The sequence below is a fragment of the Budorcas taxicolor genome, chromosome 20 (genome assembly GCF_023091745.1).
Source record: "Budorcas taxicolor isolate Tak-1 chromosome 20, Takin1.1, whole genome shotgun sequence".
Taxonomy (NCBI): Eukaryota; Metazoa; Chordata; class Mammalia; order Artiodactyla; family Bovidae; genus Budorcas; species Budorcas taxicolor.
The window spans coordinates 45,009,643-45,031,803 of NC_068929.1; the positions used below are offsets into that span (position 1 = coordinate 45,009,643).

General features: G+C 44.2%; 1 protein-coding gene across 1 annotated transcript in view; it reads right to left on the minus strand.

Moving 5' to 3' along the window:
• Positions 1–22,161, minus strand: part of PDZD2 (PDZ domain containing 2) — a 266,122-nt gene that overhangs the window by 184,176 nt on the left and 59,785 nt on the right. The window lies entirely within an intron of this gene.

A 22,161-nucleotide genomic window follows, 5' to 3' on the forward strand; every position in this document is an offset into this window, starting at 1 on the left:
CATTATCCCCTTTGGTAACCATAAGTTTGTTTACTCTCTCTGAGAGTCTATTTCTGTTTTGTAAATAAGTGCATCTGAATCATTTTTTTAGATTCCCCATGTAAGTGATATCATAAGATATCTGTCTTTCTCTGTCTGAAAGTCACCTGTTCTTACAGCAGTTAACCTAAATCCACATTTAATTACTCGGCAACAGAAAGTTCTTAGTAAGGTCAGCTCTTGCCTCCAACTCCCCAACCCCTCTTCTAAACTGGCTTGTGCTTGGGCAAAAAAAAAAAAAAAGAACATTATCAAACTATTTTAAAAACAAGAATGGTGGGCATTTGTCCAGGAAAATTTATGAAGACATGTATCAGTAGAAAATTAATTAGTAAGTTTTCTAAGCATGCTTGCTGGTTTTTTTCCTCCTCCTCAACCCCACATCCCCACACAAACCTTGGGGCCCAGCAAAAACAAGGACATTCAGTTTATTCTCAGAGATAGGGGGTCCACATAAGTATGTTTATTGTGTAGATAAAGAAAGAAAACTTCAGGGCTGTAAAACTAGCTGTTGCTCAATGTCATAAGAGAGATGGCTTCAGGGCTCCTGAAAGCTTACGTGTTCCTCTACCTAAGCAATAACTGAACAGCATTTTGAACATGAAACACCTGTTAGAATTATGGTCTCCAGTCTCCCTGTTTCTTCCTCTTGCTTCCTCAGGCCAAGGCAGACAGATGCCCCACAACGGGAACAAAGTGGAGAGTGTTAAAGGCTGGCTGGGCTTGTAGCGTTCATAACCACTACCTCATCTCCCCTTCCCTGAGAGAACAGACCCGACCTCAGCCAGCCTGGAACTGACCCTCCTTCCAGGCCCCAAGCCCTTTGCCAGTCGCCTCCAGGTAAGGGAGGAAACTTGACTTCCATCAGCAACAACCGGTGAGCTCTTTACAGTTCTATTCACCTGTAGATGTCTTTCTATAATATGAAGTGAATTCATAAATCAGTCAGCATCACATGTGAGCAGGAGTATTTCCTGACTGCTCAGTGTCAACAAGGATCTCAGAAGGCTGGTACACCAGTGGAGTCTATCCTTGTTCCCACCCTACCCCACCCCAGAATCTTAGCTGAGCGGGGCCACCAGAGGGGAAAATGGGAGGACACACAGCCGTCCTTCCCACTCACTCACTCTCTGCCATTCTGGAACTACTGGCAAACCATGGTTCATTACATCACTTACTGTGTGCTTCATGCCAATGGCTATACCTGCATCCTTTCATTTAAACCCAGCAACAAATCTGAGTGGGAGGCTTAAGTTATTACTCTCAGTTTATATATTAACCCACTTGGTGGAGCTAAATAACTCACCCAAGGCTACCCAGCCAGGATGTGGTAGAACATGATGAGATTCAGGACCTTGAAGCCAGTGTTAATCACAGAAGATGGGAGGTGCTGATCTTGACAATGGGCGGTCAGTAGAAACTGGCTTACCAGGACAATTCTAGAAGTCTGTAGAAAAGCTCCATCTATCTAAGTGCATGTGTGCATACATGCTAAGTTACTCCAGTCATGTCCGACCCTTTGTGACCCTATGGACATGGGCTGCCATGCCCTCCTCCAGGGGATCTTCCCAACCCACAGATTGAACCCGCGTCTCTTCCATCTCCTGCATTGGTACATGGGTTTTTGACCACTAGCACCACCTGGGAAGCTCTGCCTGTCTCTAGGACTGACCCCAAAAAGCCATCCCACATGAGCTGGTTAGAGAGTTCCCACACATTGGAAGGGAACTTCAACATGGAGTGAGGAAGGTCTTGGCTGGGAGAGAGCTGGCTCAGCAAGTCTCAATGTCCACGTAGCATGGAAGATGAGGCCTCAGCTTGAAGGGACCCCGGGGTAGAGCAGCCCCTCTGGAAGACTTTTTGCATCAAAGCAGTGAAGCCCCTGCCTTCACTGAACAGCTTTGACAGGAGTGGCCTGGAGGTGTCAGCATTTTATTGGCTCCATTAGTTGAACTTTGTTCTTAGAAACTGGCTGGAGGAGCCTTTTCTGCTCCTCTTATCCTAGGGCTTCACTGCCAAGGATTTGCAGTCCTAAACCCTTACTTTATACCTGTATCTCCACACTTTTATCTTGGATCATGTACTATGTGCAATTACCTACTGAACTGATAGAAACAGGTAGTCTATGCAAGCAGCCAAAGGAAAAACAACAGGATCTGAAGTTAACCAATTTCAAGTTCTATCAGACTATACTTGGGGGGGACAGGGAGGGTACAATTTTAGTTCTTCACTAAATAAAATGCCTGTAACGCAGTCAACTCCAGGGAGGGAACAAAAGTCTCCACCCTCTGAGAGTTAAGACAAAAGACAGACACGTGAAATTATCATGATGCAAAATGAAAGATGACAGCATTAGAACGTTTTATATGCTTCTCTTGATACTTAACTAGACTGTGATCTGTCCATAGTTGGGGGCTTCATGCATATTCCTTCCTCATCTGCCCTAACCCCACAAAAAAGAAACCTCTTTCACACCAACAGAAGGCTGCTCCATAATGCTGTGGGGAGATGAGGAGTCCTGAGGTCAGCGATAATTGGGATCTCCCAGGCAACTTCAGTCGATGCTTCTTCTGAACACACACCAGTCTTGCTGACATCTGAACATCAGACAGCGCATAGGAGCCAACAGTGGTGCGAACCACACTTCGAAGGCTGAGAAGTAAAAGTGACCATACTGAGAGCCTGGGCACATACCATGGAGCCGCCCACAGATTCTTTAAAGGCAGGAACCTGGCTTTTAAGTTGTGATAAGCAACCCTGAGGCTCACTTTCCCAGAAGTATCTTCCGGGGCCCTCATGTATGCCAAAAAATCACAATATTATAAAGCAAGAATCCTCCACTTAAAATAAATTAATTAATTAAAAAATTTCAGTGGGAGCTATTCCACTGGTTTAGGTGTTATTTTAAAAAAAAAAAAGAAGGTGGGGGAGAGGGGCTTCCCAGGTGGCATTAGCGGTAAAGAACCCACCTGCCAATGCAGGAGACTTAAGGGATGCAGGTTCAATCCCCAGATCGGGAAGATCCCCTGGAGAAGCAGAATGGCAACCCATTCCAGTATTCTTGCCTGAAGAATTCCATGGACAAAGAAGCCTGGCAGACTACAGTCCATAGGGTCGCCCAGAGTCAGACATGACTGAAGAGACTTAGCACATTTAAAAATATACGTATGTTTCTGCAGGAGAGAAAATACTTAATTCTTCTGTCTTTACACACGGTAATGTATACGTTGATTTTAAAGAAATTCAGCCTAAGGAAAAAAATCTTACTGGACGTCTCACCATACATCCATATGACATTCTTCTGAGTATTACTAACTTACAAACATGAAATCTTAATTGCTAAATCTTTCCGGTTGTAAACGTTATCGCAAAAGAGCTTTTTTCTTAGTCATTGGCAAAATACTTTTTAAAAGGTTATTGTAATGAACAATTTGGAAAATTCTCATGCATCTCTAAAGATTCAAAAATCTCTGTTTGAAAATCATGGCTTGAATCCATTATATCTGGCCCTCAGAAAAGGTCTTGACATGTAGCAGGTGTTCGATAAACTTTCTCTGAGTAGATAGGTTTTATATGAGTAGAGACAGGAGTTGGACAAAGTCTGCTGCTGGAGTGAGCAAGTCTAGGCGAGCACCAAGCTGGGACTGTGGGCAGCTGGGTTTAAGAAAGAACCACAGAGAACATCAAACAGGAATCCGATGAGGTATTAAGTCACCTCGGATGGGCTACCTGCTCATGGTTACCACCAGGCAACTGGCTGATGTGGACAACAAACCCCTGCCTTGGCCCATGGATGCCACAGCGTGCACATATGCACTGTGCCCAGCAGCGCAGGTGCTTTTTTACCATCCAGTCACCGCACAGAGAGAGAGCTAGAGGCAAACCTTGCCGCATGGGAAACAGCAGGATTTGAAGCTTGGCAGTTCTGGATGCTGTCATTTACTGGGTCTGTGTCCTTGGGCGCATCTCTTAAATTTCAACTTAGAGTCTCCTCATTAGTAAAATGGAGCAAATAGCTACATCACAGCATCGCACGATGAATTACACGGGAGCATGTCTGTAAAAGGCCCTGGCACAGGGTTGGTGGATAATAAAGCTAGTTGCCTGACAGGGGCAGGAGGCCACAGTCTGTTATCCATGGTGATGAAGAAAGGAAAATCTCAGAATGGGAAAGAGGCCTAAGGCAGGAACACAGGTCCCTTGGGAGGGGCTGCAGCAGCCAGGAAGTGAGGTGAGGAAAGGCAGCGCTGCCTTCTCAAGGGAGCTGTGTTTGTTTTGTGGTTGATTGAAAAAAAAGAGGAAGGGGATTTATCACACATTCATGTCAGTTTCCAGGCAGCATTTAAAGTCATTCCGCTGGCTCAAGTTGAGAAGATTCTCTCTCCAACAAATCCCAACATCCCTGCAGAAGACACATACATTGCTGAGCCAAAAGTGACCTGGCAACAGATGAGAAGAGAATGCAAGGTACAAGCATCTGTGCTACCAGTGAAGTGGACCAAGAACGAGGAGGTGATGACGTAAGAAGCTCCCGAAAGCCTCTCCAGCTTTTGAGTTACCCTTTGGTTTGCCTTCTGGAATATTTTCCTCATCTGTCATCAAGGATTCATTGAACCGAGGATAGAGCCATACTCAGAACATTGTCTCTCAATCCTTCAGGTCATACCAGCTCATCCCAAACTTAATTTCATGCTAGGATAAAACCAGAATAAAACGAAATCAGGATACACTACAATTATAACTATGCTATTATAAGGATGCATGTAGACAGGGGTCTGGAAGAGCTGAGAAAAGCGAAAGAGTCGACATGTATTGAGTGGTACAATTAAGAAGGACCTTCCTTTTTAACAATTATTTTTAAATTATTATGGTCTTATTAATGCAATATGTAAAAGCTGAGAAGGAAAAAACATTAAGTCAGGAACAACCTAACTTCATCCATGCCACTTAGCCTATGGCAGCAGGTTTGACTGACATCACCGTTGAGGTCACACACCTCGTCACACACCCCATGGTGCCTGGCTTTCCACCCACTCAAGAGCAGGTTGGATGCGGCTGCAGCCTGCCAAGTCCTGACCTCTGGGGACTGAAAGGCACAAGACTCAATTTCTTTTGGTCAAAACTTTCCTGCAAATTTCACCCACATGCAGCACCCTTATAATGCTCCATGCTGATCTCAAACTAGACCTAGGACTTTTGGGGTCTATATAACTTCGTGCTAACAAACACCTAAACAAGTCTGGAATTTTTAGTAGCTCTGCGGTACACAGACACACCCATATCCCTACTGAGGAACTTTAGCAGTCCCCAGTATAGGGCTAATAGGATGAGAACCTGCACACAGCCTGACTTATACCTTCAGACATAACTGATCACTTTACATTTACTCCACTGGAAAATCACCTGCATCCATTAAAATTCACTACCCAGGACTTCCCCAGTGGTCCAGTGGTTGGGAATTCACTTGCCAATGCAGGGGACATGCGTTTGATCCCTGGTCCGGGAAGATTCCATATGCTGAGAAGCAACAGAGCCTGCGCACCACAGCTACTGAGCCTGCACTTTAGCCCCGAGAGCCACAGCTATCAAAGCCCACGTGCCTAGAGCCTGTGCTCTACAACAAGAGAAGCCATCACGATGAGCAACCCACGTGCTGCAACTCAAGAAAGCCTGTGCACAGCAACGAAGACTCAGCACGGCCAAAAAGAAATAAATTACAAAAATTCATTACCCACGTATTTCACTTAAGAGTTTTTTTTTTTTTTTTTAAACACAAAGCACAGTCAATGTTGGACCAGATGGTAATCTGGGTATAAGATGATCTCAGAGATGACTCTTGGAATCTACTGTCTTTACCCATATGTGACTCAGCCAAAGCCTATACAAATAACCCCAAAAAGGACAAGTCACAAGGGTCCTCCTGCTCAACAGATGCAGATTCAATAGTCCCAAGGCTCATTTGCCTCTGCTCCATTCTAGAAAATTCCCTAGCCTCTCCATTGCTTTCTCCCACTCCCATGCTTTGCTCACACCCATTTCGGTACTCATGGCGTAGTATTACATTTGTTTATACGTTTTTCTCCCTGCCAGACTGTGAGTTCCTTGTAAGGAGTAACTAGGTCTTTACTGTGAGACCAAACTCAAGCCCACGCCTGGAACACAGCGGATGCTCCATCTGCCCTGTTCTCCTTGTTTACACACCCTGGTTTACACGATTCCAGCATGATTATCAGTGCCCCATCACAGAAGTGCACTGGTGTGTATGATAAATCCTATGACGACCCTGTCAATAAACAGTAGATGAATGCTAGCTGTTGGTTTCATGCAATGTGTGTGCCTGTTTTCAGAGTCATCTCCCCACCATCTATGCAGTTATTACAAGTAGCTGGGCAGGCAGGTGGGTGAGTGCGTCAAGGGGGAGGAAATGAGTAGACTGACTCTGAGAAGCAGGTAATCCAGAAATTCATTTTATTAAGGATATGAAAGCATGATGTGCAGCTTTGTCACAGCCAATTTCCTTTCTAAGTATCTAGACAGACCCTTGGCAATACTTAAAGGGTTTTGTTTATCTGAGCACACTGGCACAGTGTGAGCCGGGGTGAGGCTGGTTATGGCTCAAATAGGCTGGTGGCGGTAGGGAAAGTCACACTGTCATTGAATCCACACCATGATTACTGAGAGTCAGTGGTATTGGCAAGTGTTCACTGTTCCAACCCAGACGTCACTGCGCTGTGGCCCAGCCTCCCGCCTGTGAAGACGACCCCTGTCGACAGGTGCCTTCTTAGAAACAGGAGAATCCCCAAGCTTTTCTTTCAGTCCTCAAGGATGAGGTGAAGTAGCAAGAACCAGGGAAGGCGAAGATGAGGCTGGAGCCAATTAACGGACTCCGAGTTGAGGGTCCTGGTTTACACAGCAGCATGGGGTATGTTAGTTAATCAGGCTGCCAGAAGCCCTGATAAAATCAGGATTATCCAAGTGTGTGCCGTTTGTCCTGGGGTCTGGCCTCTTTACAGCGCATTAGGAGCAGGAAACTAGAACCACAGGTCTCCATGGGTCCCTCCCCATTTGTAATCACTACGGGCAGGTCCATGCAAAGGAGGTCAGAAGAGAGCAGAGCCACCCGACCTGTCTGGCCCATTTCCTCTGGTTCCAGAGAAACCCCTCCTCGGGTTTAAGGGCCCAGAGGGGCTTCCCAACTCTCCCTGTTCATTAAGCCAGTTTGATTTTAAAGGAGAAGATTAAGTACACATCCCACAGCCAAGATTCCAGATGTTAAGCAAGCCTTCCTTTTGTGGTTGGGGTCCCCTGCTAAGAAGTGCTTCTAATTAACATCTAACGCTGGGCTCCCAGGGGCTGTCAGAGGTGGGAGTCCAGGCACAAGGGCCCTGGCTCTAGTCCCAGTTTAGTTGTTTTTATTAGTCCAAGATCTGAGCCCCCTCATTTGGCTCGTCTGAGTCTCAATTTCTTCATTTCTTTCCTATGGGAGTAGACTATGTACCAAATGTCTGCCCTGTGCAAGCAGGCTCTGAAGGTCAAAGGCGATCACCTTAAGAGTTCTTCAGAAGAAAAGCAGGAAAGCCCCCTCAGAACTGCCCTGTTTAGCGTGATACATATGCAAACTTCAATTAGGGACTTCCCTGGTGAGCCAGCGGTTAAGAATCAGCCTCACGTTGCAGGGGGATATGGGTTCAATCCCTGGTCAGAGAACTAAGATCCCACATGCTGTGGGACAGCTAAGCCCACAAACTGAAACAAAGGAGGCCCACGAGCCACAACGAAGACCCCAAATAATTAAAAAACAGATAAACAAACGTGAGCTAGTTAAAATGCAAAATTCAATTCATGGGTCACACTACCCACATTCCAAGGGCTCAAGAGCCACACGTGGCTGGTGGCTACCCTATGGGCCATCTCAGATGGAGAACACTGCCATTGCCTGGACGGTTCCATGGGATAGCCCTGCTCTCAAGCCTCTTGGAGTTCTCACCATAAAACTGTTAAGATCACTGCAGCCCTGTCAAACGCTCAGAAAGACACAAGTCCACGTGTATTTGAATGCCTACAAAGAGAGAAGCCCTTTATTCCGACACAGTAGGGCCACAACTGGGCTCTTTTCCAAGTTCTTCAAAGAAAGCTGTGGAGTTTTTCTTCCCAACACATAAAACAGGCGCTGGCCAAAGGAGGGGCTTTTCTCCCACAGCTTCCCTGCCGGTTCCAGTCAGATCACCCTTTCAGACCTCATCTATTCTTTACACTCCTACTTTTTCAGAAAACACATTTTTTTCAAACATCCTCTTGACAGGACCGTTAGCTCTGTGCAAATCCAGGGACCGTGGGGACCCAGCCCCTTCATTCCCACCTGCTGGACCGGCCCTTCCACTGGCACCAGAAGATGGCCAACTTGAACTGCATAACAAAACAAAGGATACAATACTCCCTGGGGCCAAGTGTTAAAAGCATTCCAAAGGAAAATGGCCCCAAACAGAAGCTCCTCCCCTCCAATCTGTTCCTCATCAGCCAAGGATTTATTGGCTCTTGCAGTAAATTAATCAATTGCCAAGAGAAAGTAAAACCGTGGCTCCAATGTAAATACTTGTTGGTAACAATCCTTCAACATGACACTTTGGATTTCAAGTGGCTGGGTGGCCTTCCAAACGCCTCATTAAATGGCAACTTTATAGCATTAAGAGGAAAAAGCTCTGGGATTTTCCTTACAAATGTATAAATCAATCTCTTCAAAGACAAACAAAAGAACAATTCACAAAATGTGTGTGATTGGGAGACACAAGGAGGAGGGCCCAGTGGACTGAGGAAGGACAAACTGAGAAACAGAGGTTGGCTGAGCGTTTTGCCCTGTCTTGGAGTGTGAGGGCACCTTGACTCTGGACATTTCTGCTCTGCCCAACATTTGTTCAGCCATTGTCAAAGGAGACCCCCCTCTCAAACAGTAAGCTCCTAGGCCTGTGTGCCAGCGTCTGTGTGTGTGTTCCATACTTACCGTGTCTTTGTTCATCTTCCTATCCTTCATAGTATTTACCATCAAGATTTTCAAGTTGCTGGCAATTAAAATCAGCCAAGCTAATTGATTTCACTCAAGAAATGACTCAGTGTTAAGAAAAGATATATCATCAACAATTGACAACTGACAACCCTGTGTACGAGCTACCATGGTAGTGCTTGGAAAAAATACTGACCTTTTGCCCCTAAAATAATTTAACATGTTTTATAGAGTGTAAACCAGCAAATTAAGTTTAACCCACAAGGAGACTGCAACCTTGAAAACCCAGCTCTCTTGCTGAGAAAAGTTGCATGGGCATCATCTGTTCATCCAAGTCCCACTGCTCTAAATGGACCGGAGCAGCTTCACCCCTGAACCCAGGCTTGGAAAACAGATTTGTTACCCTGGGTGGTGCCCCAAACCCCAGTATGTGTGCGAGGTTCACCCCACTCCCTCTGCCTTCCAGCTAAGTGGTCCTTCAACGCTATGGCCTGAGAAGGCCAGTGCATTATATTTTTCCTTTACATAAAGCCCTTAAAAAAAAATAAAACTGATGGCTGAAACCCAAAGAAGAGAAAGCCCTGAAACCGATCACATGTGGCAATCTTGACTGTGTCCTCCTAACTGGCAGCTCTCTGTATAACTGTACTCAACACTGCCAGATTCCTATGGAAAATCAGCCCCACGAGAACAATGGACAACTGGTAATAGGCGCAGTGAGACAAGGGAAGCCAACTCTGCAGAACTCAGGAACGGTTCTTTTCAGCTATTAATGTGGCTCCGATCGGAAAAGCTGCCATATCAGTGGTCTTCCTACAACCTCAAGACTAGTCCTCCATCTCAAAAAGCAACATGAAGCAAAATCAAGTGTGCAGATTAGCAATAAATGTTGGAAGAGTCCCAACGTGGTCCTTCTACCAACACCCCAGGTCCCTCTGCTGGGGAGAAATGTTTCCAGATTCAAATCTGTCCCAAGCATTTCTGAGAGTCGTTCATTCTCCTAATACAATTCCTATTCTGTCATTGCCTTGTGCCCAGCACATACATCACTGTGCATGTGATCTGCTTCAGACTACTTAGAATCTAGCAAGTCCATTCTCAAAACATCTGCCATTCTGGACTTGCCCTGGCGGTTCCAGGTTCAATCCCTGGTGAATGAACTAGATCCTGCATACTGCAACTAAGAGTTTGCATAGTGCAACTAAGACTTGGCACAGCCAAATAATAATAAAAAACAAACAGAAAATTGCAACAAAAAATTCACCCTTCAATGAACACACAGGATTTCCAGAATGTATCAGAGTGGTCTGTATACAGAAATTCAAAGTAAGAATGGGTCCCACGTGTGTGCGCCCACGTATGTTAGTCACTCAGTCGTGTCTGACTCTTTGCAACTCCACGGACTGTAGCCCGCCAGGCTCCTCTGTCCATCGACATTCTCCAGGCAAGAATCCTGAAGTGGGTAGCCATTCCCTTCTCCAGGGGATCTTCTCAAGCCAGGGATTGAATCAGAATCTTTTGCATTGCAGGCAGATTCTTTACTGTCTGAGACACCAGGGAAGCCCTAAGAATGAGTCCAGCACAAATCAAAAGGACTAGACACAGAAGAGACGTGCCCGTGAAAGCACTCACAGGGTGACAGCCAGGTCTGAAGTCTGTCTTATGCCAGCAGGCACGCACGAGGCCTTGACAGACTCTACTTGACGCATTAGTCCCTCTGGGCTTGGTGCGTGGGCGCCCCTCGGTCCTAACACAAGAACTGAATTACACCCTAGGCTCGAAGGGCCAGGGACGCAGCAGAGGTCCCGGGACACGGCCCAGGGCCGACACTTCACAGCGTGGTTCACAGAAGCGGCTTCCTGCAGTGAGTGTGCTGGTCTCTGGCCAACCCACAGTTCTCAGAAGGGTGGAAGGGCAGAGGGAGGAATTCCTCCAGCTGGCAGATTCTCAAGGCGGGAGGAGAGAGGAAGGGAGTGGGGGCAAGGAGAGGAAGAAGGAGTGGCGGGGAAGGAAGAGGCCCTCGAGAGGCATATCCACAGCTCCATCTGCGATGGCAGATCAAACCAAGCCCAACTCCGAGCCCCCGCTGCCCTCTTAAGAGTCCCCTGAGCACAATGACACGCCCTCAACACTCCTGTTGTTAGCTGCTTGAAGTGTGCATTCCTTCTGTATGTTACTCTGACTGTAGAGATAAGCCTTAATCGCCTCCTTAATTCCACTCTTCCCCTGCAAAATAAACATTGTTTTCCGTTTTTCATCTTGACCTTCTAGATGCTGCATTCACATACTGCTATATTCATATAGAGGGAAAAATATCACTTTATACTGTCCTTTTCTCTCTACTGAGCAATACATCTTAGAGATCATTCCATCCACAGGAACAGACCTACTTCATTCTCTGAAATTGCCACACAGTATTCTACGAAGTGGACTTACCATATTTTATTCATTCATTCTTCCACCGATGTTTCATTTTTCCAACAGTTCTGGAGTGGATATACAATCAGATGCAAGTGTTTCACTGGAACACAATTCTAGAAATAATGTCACTGGGTCGAAGGACTTGTGTGACTTTTAATGGACGCTGACAAGATCCCGCCACAGGTCTCCCAGTATCCGCCTTCACTCACAGGATGTGGATACTCCTTTCCCTAACTCCACCCTCATTTGATTCTATCATCCTTTTCACTTTTGCCTGAGAAGGAAATGGCAACCCACTCCAGTACTCTTGCCTGGAAAAATCCCATGGACACAGTCCACAGGGTTGCAAAGAGTTGGACACAACTGAGCAAGAACTTACTAAACTTAACCTTAACCCTTGTTTTGTCCAGACTGGATGGTGGGCAGTATTGGGGTGGGAGTGGGGGGGCGGAAATCCCACCGCTTTAATTTGCATTTCTTTGAGAGATCAAACATTTTGTCTTATGTTTATTGGTCGTTTGCATTTTCTTTTTTGTGAGTTACCATTTCATAAACTCTGCCCATTTTTCTTTTGGGTCATTTGCTTCTTTTTCTTCATGAATTTATAGATTTTTAAATATTCTATTAATCCATTGACTGTTCTGTTTTGTACAACTCTCTCAGTCTTTTAAAAACTTTGCTCATGGCATTTTCCCACAAATAAGGTGGTTTTCCATAAACAAAACAATGGCTTCCACCTGGATGACAGGGAGTTTGGGGGAGAATGGATACATGCATATGAATGGCTTGAGTCCCTTTATCGTCCACCTGAAACTATCAGAACATTGTTAATCGGCTATATGCCAACACAAAATAAAAAGCTTAATTAAAAATGCACACAAAAATCATATTTTTAAAAGAAACAATGGCTTCTAAACTGTTTACACTGCAATAGAATCCTTGCTCCAGTCCAGGGGAATCCCCGAAAGCAGACAGGCAACAGAACTGCTCTGGCTGTGGCTGAACTGGACTCCTATGGTCCCGCCAGCTCCTCCATCCTGATTCCGAGGTTCTGAGGGATGCTTCCGAGAACAGAGTTGGAAACTACAAGTTCAGTCCAATTCCCTCATGCAACAGATGAAGAAATCCAGGATAAGAGGCACTGGAGGGACAAGTGCAAGGCTTCCTAACCAAAACAGGACCAGAACTGAGGTCTTCATTCTGTTTCTCTGAACCCAGCACAGTCTTTTAAATTATAGAAGGTAAGTTAATTCCAATGTGACCTGACAACAAAACTAGCTCTTTGGTATCTGATTCATGTACTTTTCTCCCAGCCCAGAAAAAGAGTGTCAAATGCCAATAAAATAAACAGATATTTCTACTCAAAAACAGATTAAAAAAAAAACTTACCACTGCTTTCTAGTTACGTATTTTTATGTTCACTTCCTGTCTCTATCCACAAGAACAAAAGCTAAATGAAAACAGGGAATCCTTGTCTGTCTGTCTCAAAGATCCAGAACTGGGCCTGTCAAATTATAAGCCTCAACAAACATTTACCTCCCAAACTATTCTCTAAGATAAAAACAAGCAGAAAATGATCCAATTTTTAAAATTTCAACTGCATTTATCAATGCAAACCTCTAAGAGAATAGTTACCCATTAGCAGGTGGCCTACAGAGTGGGATGCAGGAAGGAACCTCAAGGTCTCAATAATCAAATGGAATAATTGAGAGCAGTGCCATTGGAAACACACGCCCACCCTTTTCCTCCTTCCCCTTAATTCTTTGGACTTCTGGTTGGTATGTTTGTGTTTTCTAAATGTCAGGCACTTGAAGGTCCCTTTGTAAAAATTTCTCCAGAGATGAAGGCATTTTGAGTCAGCTGAGTTCCACTCTGAAGTCTTTTTTCTCACCTGCTAAGTGCTAACTACCAACTGTGGGAACTCAGGGAGATTCAGCATCTGTGGGACCCAAGTCAGGTCTCTGCTCTGTAAAGTGGATGCAACTATAGGCCCTGCGTGTTGCAGGTTTTCAGCGGCTTGGTGTTGGTGCACCTCTGTTGCTTAGCTTAATGCCACACACATGCAGTCACTGGAGTTTATCAGCTAAGGTGTTCTGCAGAGGAGTCAACTTTTAGGATGGGTGTTTGTATGCCCAGATGAGTAGACAGGGTTTGACTAGCTGTTCGGTCACTAAGGCCTGTCCAACTGTTTGCAACCCCACTGAGTTCAGCATGCCAGGCTCCTCTGTCCTCCCAGAGGAGGAGTATCTCCCAGAGTTTGCTCAAATTCATGTCCCTTGAGTAGGTGATGCTCTCTAACCATTTCGTCCTGTGCCGCCCTCTTCTCCTTTTGCCTTCCCTCTTTCTCAGAATTTGGACTAAACACTTTTAAATACGAGGACATGAGATGAGATGAGCCAGCGTTATTAAAAATTCATTCCTAAGAGAACAGCACATTTACAGAGCAAGTCGAATCCAGTCATCATGGTGAATATCAGACGGAGGTCGTAGAACTCCGAGACCAACTGCAGAGGGAAAGGATGATGGAGAGTCTTCAGTTAAATGCTAGCCTGCTGGTTAGAGATCCCAGTCCCAAACCACAGCCAGCAGGCCACCTCCCACCTCTGTGTCTGTGGTTGTAGGAGCTCGTGTTTACTCGGATTGGCTGCAGGGGCATTCACAGCTTCCATTTGCTCCCCTGCAATCACCAAGAATGTGTTCTGGCCCAGGCCCACCCCTCCAGGGAACAATAACCATTTCATACATTGGCATTTAGTTACAGAGCTATGAATGCCCTATAGCCAATCAAAACAGGGTCCTAACAGATCAGACTTTGATCTTTGCAAATGAGGATATGGGCTAAAGCCACTCTGGAAAAGCTAAAAAGCGCTAATGTTCTGTTCATGGAATTTTTAAAATGCTTGCTTCCCATCCACTATTACAGATGGTTCCTGAAGCAGTGATGGTGGGTATCGTAGAACAGAATGTGGACACACAGGCAATTTGTGTGTCCCAGAATTCTGACACATTCGATAATATGTAAATAATAACAGAAATCATAATGAGCTGGTCGGATGGCATCATCAACTCAATGGACATGAGTCTGCACAAACTCTGGGAGGCAGTGAAGGACAGGGAGGCCTGGCGTGCTGTGGTCCATGCGGTCGTGAAGAGCTGGATACAACGGAGCAATTGAACAACAACAGTAACAGAAAAATCTGCATCTTCAGATTGCCCAAAGCACGACAAACCCTCACAGATTTAATACAAAATGCCCAGCATTACTCTGGTCTTTTAAAATCAGGCACTGCTGGAGGAAGTGTGAGCAGTCTCAGAAGCCCATTTTTAGCAGAATTGAAATCAGATCCAGGGCTTGAATCACACACAGAGCAGTCTGGCCACTAAAGGCACCTTTCTCTTCATCTCAGGAAAAAAAAAATTTTTTTTTTCTTCTTTATTTAACAAAGATACTGAAGATAAAGAGAAATGTTAAGCAGAAAAGCATTTAAAAATCTGCTTTGAAAAGAAAAGAATCCCCAATCCTTACAGCTCTCTGAGTATTTGCCTAGGCTAGAAGAAAAGGGGAAGAGATGACAATTGAAATGGGGTATGAAACACTCACAGGTCAACAAAACAAGCCTGCCTCTCATAGAAATCAATCTGACTTTTCTTAAGAACACTGGAAGGTCTTCCTCTCCTGCTAAGAAGAGACCCAGAAAAAAGCTTTCAGAACAACTGGAGTTGCTCTCAATTCCAGCCTCATTCTCTAAAGACACACAGCGTTAAGAACAATGCGCTAGGTCACACATGAGGAGAAACTTCAATTTTTAACACCAACCTGAGCACTTTGCAACAGGGCTTAGAGTACAAATGTGTGGTCACCCTCAGTGCATGACTGCATGGACCTCGTGGTCCAACTACCACCTGCCTTCCTCAATGCATCGTGCCCCATCTATGCAGTCACAGGCAGCCAAGGGTGGGGTGTGCCAGGGTAGATACTTGAACACAGGATCCAGTCATTTTCTACCAAAATCCAGCATAAGCTAAGGTTACTTAAGAGGTCCAGAAACCTTAGAACAAGATGTGCCATTCAAAGTCTTGAAATTATCTTGTGTTCTTCTGAGGGCCAGAAAAAAAGAACAAGGCTTCAAAGCAACATTCTAGCAAGCCAGGACAGGCTTCCCTGGTGGCTCAGACAGTAAAGAATCCACCTGTAAGGCACGAGACCCAGGTTTGATCCCTGGGTCGGGAAGATTCCCTGGAGAAGGGAATGGCAACCCACTTCAATATTCTTGCCTACAGAATTCCATGGACAGAGGTGCCTGGTGGGCTCTAATACCTACCCCATGGGGTTGCAAAGAGTTGGACATGACTGCATGACTAACACTTTCACTTTCAGGATGGTTGATGGAGACCCTGAGAAAGTATGGAGCTCTTTGTTCAGGACCAAGGCATGGGCCAGAGAGCACCTCCAGCGACTAGAGAAGGTGTCCAGAGATGCTTGCCCAGGCACCCGGACTCATTACCACCTGAGCAGTCTGAACACGTGAGGTTCTGGGGTCTTGTAGATCTTATGAATCACAGTGATGGTATTTTCTCCTGTATCTCAAAAATTAAAACCACTTCCAATCTCTGGATTCCAGTCTAGCCTGCTATCAGGACAGGAGCGCTAGAGCCCTAGATGACATCCTCATTAACAAAAACAGACCTTTCAGCATGGTGTGTAAAGCAAATTTCATGAAGCCACGTGCCTTTTGATCTGCATTATCATCCTAGGCATCATCTTACTAGAAGCGATATGATTATAAAGCACATAGCACTTCAAAACACACGATGAAAGAGAAAAGGTCAACTTTCTGATAAAGTACTTAGTAAGTCTGAACTAATAACAACCCTATGCTACATATCAGATTCCAAAACACCTAAAGTCAGAAAACCAGTAAGGGGACATCCCCCCGTGGCCCAGTGACTGGGAGGGACTCCACGCTCCCAGCTGAGGGGGCCCAGGTTCGAGCCCTGGTCAGGGAACTTAAGCCCACATGCCGCAATTAAGAGTTCAAATGCTGTAACTAAAAGAACCAGCATGCCTCAACAAAGATCAAAGATCCTGTGTGCCGCAACTAAGACCCGGCACAGCCAAATAAATAAAAATAAATACGTTTTAAAAACCATAGTAAGGATATCTCATAGTAATAGTTAACAGTTATTGAAAGCTTAAACTGGGTCAGCAACACGTCATAATTCACTGAAACCTCATAACCTCCATGACTATATATTACTACTACCTCCATTAATTATTTATTTACTCATTGCTGTTACATCCATTTTAAAGAAATCTGAGGCACAGATAACATCCAAGGATGTTCAGATGTGATCAAAACAGCTTTAAATAACTGTTGGAAGTCTGGTATCAGAATTCAATGGTCTGAAAAGCTGCATACACTGTACATTGAAGTATTGTAAGAACTGAATTTGAAGCCATACCTGAAAAACTGTTTTTCACCTTTATGTCCCCTGGCTCATAGCCCAAACCCAGAGTCAAGGCTCTCTGCACTACATTATACTCAGGGAGCTCTGTGTCATTGTAATTATAACAGTAGTAAGGACCTGCAGTCAGTTTTTCTTTTTTTTTTTAAGAGTTATCAAGACCAACCTTCAAACAATCAAAATTGATAGGAGGATGCTGCAAGATTGCTGGAAACAAAAATCCACATCCAAAGATCAATAGCATTCCTTTATACCAGCAGTAACCAGGATATAAAAAGAGGAAAAAATTGGCTTCCATGGCAAGCCAAACTATAAAGCAGATAGGCATAAATCTGAAAAGCAACCTTAGTAAGAATTTTTAAAACTTCATTAAAAGATACAAAGGAAGATTTAGATTAACAGAGGAACTAAACTTTTACTTGAGAGAAAGACAACATTTTCAAGATGTCAATATTACCCAATTAATTTCATTGAAATTCCAAAATTATCTCAACAAGAATTTTAAGAAACTTGAAAAACAGTTTAATAATTATATGGGAAAGTATAGGAGTAAGAGCTTCTCAGGTGGTGCTAATGGTGAAGAACGCATCTGCCAATACAGGAGACATAAGAGACATGGGTTCGATCCCTGGGTGGGGAAGATCCCCTGGAGGAGAGCATGGCTACCCACTCCAGTATTCTTACCTGGAGAATCCCTATGGACAGAAGAGCCTGGCAGGCTACAGTCCATGAGGTCGCACAGAGTCAGATACAACTCAAGGGACTTAGCACACATGCATAAGAATAAGAATTTCAAAAAATACAAAGTGGGTAAACTATATTATCAGATATTTAACACATTAGAAAACTACAGTAATTAAGACAGTGTGGTATTGATGCAGGAATACACAAATGATCAGAATGGAATAAAGAGTCCTGAGACCAGGGTACATATTTTTAAGGACTGTATGATATACATGGGGTAAGAGCAAGCTAATCACTGTACTCCATCTGCAATCCAGTTGAAATTTATTTTTAACCCATCTTCAATTTGTTTTTCTCTTTAGAGTGAGGTAAAGATCCAAGTATATATTTTCCACATGAAAGCCAAAAAAATTAAAAAAAAAAACACCTAGATATGGAAATTACTGGAAAGAAATATAGGAGAGGCAGAGAATTGTCTCAAAAGAGGAAAGTCAGTTGAAAGATATGACTCCATCAACACAGACTGAACTCCCGCACTGCAGGTGGATTCTTTACCAGCTGAGCCACAAAAGAAGCCCAAGAATACTGGAGTGGGTAGCCTATCCCTTCTCCAGTGGATCTTCCCGACCCAGGAATTTCAACGGGGTCTCCTGCATTGCAGGGAGATACTTTACCAACTGAGCTATCAGGGAAGCATTAACACAGCCAGATCTCAAAAAAGAAAAAAAAGAGTACAGAAAGCAAGACGCAATATGATACCACTTATGGAAATTAAAATACAGATAAGGATGCATGGGTGTATCTATAAATATAGTTATTTAAAAATCTAAAAGCTAGCCTGGAAGGAGAGGCACCGAAACACAAGGTTGGGGGGGTGGGATTTAAGTTACAACTAATTTTTTGTCTAAGAAAAATCGTTAAAAGTAAATCAGTTCAGTTCAGTCGCTCAGTCGTGTCTGACTCTTTGCGACCCCATGAATCGCAGCACGCCAGGCCTCCCTGTCCATCACCAACTCCCGGAGTTCACTCAGACTCACGTCCATTGAGTCAGTGATGCCATCCAGCCATCTCATCCTCAGTCGTCCCCTTCTCCTCCTGCCCCCAATCCCTCCCAGCATCAGAGTCTTTTCCAATGAGTCAACTCTTCGCATGACGTGGCCAAAGTACTGGAGTTTCAATTTAGCATCATTCCTTCCAAAGAAATCCCAGGGTTGATCTCCTTGCAGTCCAAGGGACTCTCAAGAGTCTTCTCCAACACCACAGTTCAAAAGCATCAATTCTTCAGCGCTCAGCCTTCTTCACAGTACAACTCTCACATGCATACATGACTACTGGAAAAACCATAGCCTTGACTAGATGGACCTTAGTGGGCAAAGTAATGTCTCTTCTTTTGAATATACTATCTAGGTTGGTCATAACTTTTCTTCCAAGGAGTAAGCGTCTTTTAATTTCATGGCTGCAGTCAACACCTGCAGTGATTTTGGAGCCCAAAAAAATAAAGTCTGACACTGTTTCCACTGTTTCCCCATCTATTTCCCATGAAGTGATGGGACCAGATGCCATGATCTTCGTTTTCTGAATGTTGAGCTTTAAGCCAACTTTTTCACTCTCCTCTTCCACTTTCATCAAGAGGCTTTTTAGTTCCTCTTCACTTTCTGCCATAAGGGTGGTGTCATCTGCATATCTGAGGTTATTGATATTTCACCTGGCAATCTTGATTCCAGCTTGTGTTTCTTCCAGTCCAGCGTTTCTCATGATGTACTCTGCATATAAGTTAAATAGGCAGGGTGACAATATACAGCCTTGACGTACTCCTTTTCCTATTTGGAACCAGTCTGTTGTTCCATGTCCAGTTCTAACTGTTGCTTCCTGACCTGCATATAGGTTTCTCAAGAGGCAGGTCAGGTGGTCTGGTATTCCCATCTCTTTCAGAATTTTCCACAGTTTATTGTGATCCACACAGTCAAAGGCTTTGGCATAGTCAAGAAAGCAGAAATAGATATGTTTCTGGAACTCTCTTGCTTTTTTGATGATCCAGTGGATGTTGGCAATTTGATCTCTGGTTCCTCTGTTTCTAAAACCAGCTTGAACATCAGGGAGTTCATGGTTTATGTATTGCTGAAGCCTGGCTTGGAGAATTTTGAGCATTACTTTACTAGCATGTGAGATGAGTGCAATTGTGTGGTAGTTTGAGCATTCTTTGGCATTGCCTTTCTTTGGAATTGGAATGAAAACTGATCTTTTCCAGTCCTGTGGCCGCTGCTGAGTTTTCCAAATTTGCTGGCACATTGAGTGCAGCACTTTCACAGCATCATCTTTCAGGATTTGAAACAGCTCAACTGGAATTCTATCACCTCCACTAGTTTTGTTCGTAGTGATGCTTTCTAAGGCCCACTTGACTTCACATTCCAAGATGTCTGGCTCTAGATTAGTGATCACATCATCATGATTATCTGGGTCGTGAAGATCTTTTTTGTACAGTTCTTCCATGTATTCTTGCCACCTCTTCTTAATATCTTCTGCTTCTGTTAGGTCCATACCATTTCTGTCCTTTATCGAGCCCATCTTTGCATGAAATGTTCTCTTGGTATCTCTAATTTTCTTGAAGAGATCTCTAGTCTTTCCCATTCTGTTCTTATCCTCTATTTCTTTGCACTGATCACTGTAGAAGGCTTTCTTATTTCTTCTTGCTATTCTTTGGAACTCTGCATTCAGATGCTTATATCTTTCCTTTTCTCCTTTGCTTTTCGCCTCTCTTCTTTTCACAGCTATTTGTAAGGCCTCCCCAGACAGCCATTTTGCTTTTTTGCATTTCTTTTCCGTGGGGATGGTCTTGATCCCTGTCTCCTATACAATGTCATGAACCTCATTCCATAGTTCATCAGGCACTCTATCTATCAGATCTAGGCCCTTAAATCTATTTCTCACTTCCACTGTATAATCATAAGGGATTTGATTTAGGCGATACCTGAATGGTCTAGCGGTTTTCCCTACTTTCTTCAATTTGAGTCTGAATTTGGTAATAAGGAGTTCGTGATCTAAGCCACAGTCAGCTCCTGGTCTTCTTTTTGTTGACTGTATAGAGCTTCTCCATCTTTGCCTGCATAGAATATAATCAATCTGATTTCAGTGTGGACCATCTGGTGATGTCCATGCGTGGAGTCTTCTCTTGTGTTGTTGGAAGAGGGTGTTTGCTATGACCAGTGTGTTCTCTTGGCAAAACTCTATTAGTCTTTGCCCTGCTTCATTCCACATTCCAAGGCCAAATTTGCCTGTTACTCCAGGTGTTTCCTGACTTCCTACTTTTGCATTCCAGTCCCCTATAATGAAGAGGACATCTTTTTTGGGTGTTAGTTCTAAAGGTCTTGTAGGTCTTCATAAAACTGTTCAACTTCAGTTTCTTCAGCGTTACTGGTTGGGGCATAGACTTGGATTACTGTGATATTGAATGGTTTGCCTTGGAAACGAACAGAGATCATTCTGTCATTTTTGAGATTGCATCCAAGTACTGCATTTTGGACTCTTTTGTTGACCATGATGGCTACTCCATTTCTTCTGAGGGATTCCTGCCCGCAGTAGTAGATATAATGGTCATCTGAGTTAAATTCACCCATTCCAGTCCCTTTTAGTTCGCTGATTCCTAGAATGTCGACGTTCACCCTTGCTATCTCGTTTGACCCAATTTGCCTTGATTCATGGACCTGACATTCCAGGTTCCTATGCAATATTGCTCTTTACAGCATCGGATCTTGCTTCTATCACCAGTCACACCCACAACTGGGTATTGTTTTTGTTTTGGCTCCATCCCTTCATTCTTTCTGGAGTTATTTTTCCACTGATCTCCAGTAGCATATTGGGCACCTAATGACCTGGGGAGTTCCTCTTTTGGTATCCTATCATTTTGCCTTTTCATACTGTTCATGGGGTTCTCAAGGCAAGAATACTGAAGTGGCTTGCCATTCCCTTCTCCAGTGGACCACATTCTGTCAGACCTCTCCACCATGACCTGCCCGTCTTGGGTGGCCCCACAGGCAAGGCTAAAAGTAAAGTATGTCAGGGGCTTCCCAGTGCTTCCCTGGTGGTCCAGTGGTTAAGAATCTGCCTTGCAGTGTAGGGGACACTGGTTCAATTCCTGGTCTGGGAGGATCCCATGTCATGAAGTGGCCGGGCCCATGTACCAGAATTACTGAAGCCCGAATGCCCCACAGCCTGAGCTCCACAGCAAGAGAAACCACTTATATGGGAAGCCCATGCACCACAACTAGAGAATGACCCCTCTCTCTCCAACTAGAGAAAGCCCGAGTGCAACGGCAAAGACCCAGCACAGCCAATAAATAAATAAGCATTAAAAAAAAAAAAAGCAAATATGGCAAAACACTATGGCAATTAAATCTGAGCAGTGGGAATATGGATGTTTTTGCCAGATTAAAGATACAGAAAATGACAAGATAAGTTCTTCAAGGAAGAATTCTCAAATGTTAAATCTAGACCTTTGTTAACATATCAACACGAAGTAGTTTCTTGATTATCTATAGTCTTATTCTTCAAAACAC